We start from the raw sequence: 901 nt of genomic DNA on the forward strand, positions 1-901 counted from the left end.
TCCAAGAGCCAGAGGATATTCTGTGAGACTGCATGACTTTGCCCACAAAGGTCCATATAGTCAAAGCTATGGTTTTTCCAGTAATCACGTACAGATGTGAGAGTTGGACCATAAAGAAGGCTGAGCGCCGAAGAATTGATGCTTTCGAATTGTGATTCTGGAGAAGACTCTTGACAGTCCCTTGGATAGCAAGGAGATCAAACCAGTCAGTCCTAAAGGAAATCAACCCTGAATATTCATTGGAAGGACTGATACTGAAGCTGGAGCTCCAATACTTTGGCCACCCAATGCGAAGACCCGGCTCATTAGAAAAGACACTGATGCTGGGAAAGATTGAGGGCAGGATGAGAGGGGACGACAGATGATGACATGCTTGGATGGCATCACCGATTCGATGGACATGAGTCTGAGCAAAATCTGGGAGATGGTGATGGACGGTGAAGCCTGGCGTGCTGCAGTCCATGGGGTCACAAAGAGTCGGACACGACTGAGCGACTGAACGACAACAACATGGGCATGGGGACATAAGGGTGTCCGGACGGGACCCAAAGTTAAGGCAATGAGAGCGTGAAGTGGGGTGGTCGGGGCCCTGGGGGTCCGGCTTCGTGCCCGGGCTGGACCCTAAGATCCTGGGCAGGAGACAGCCCGGGGAAGCCGTCGAGGGCCGAGGCCGTAGCTCGCAGCCATGGGATCACGAGAAAAAGAGACAGAACCATGGATCGTGGTGCGAGGCTTTGGGCTTTAGAGTGGGGCTGCATATGGCGGAGCGCCGGACTGCAGGGACACGGCTTGAGTTTAAGAGGTAGACCTCGAGCTGCAAGGGACTTCTCAGGCGGGCGGCTAGTGCAGGAGATTTGCAGGTTTCCGACTGTGGGGCGGGAACTCTAGGCCTCAATTACCT

Source organism: Bison bison, unplaced genomic scaffold (assembly GCF_000754665.1).
Source record: "Bison bison bison isolate TAMUID 2011002044 unplaced genomic scaffold, Bison_UMD1.0 scf7180017864352, whole genome shotgun sequence".
Lineage (NCBI taxonomy): Eukaryota > Metazoa > Chordata > Mammalia > Artiodactyla > Bovidae > Bison > Bison bison.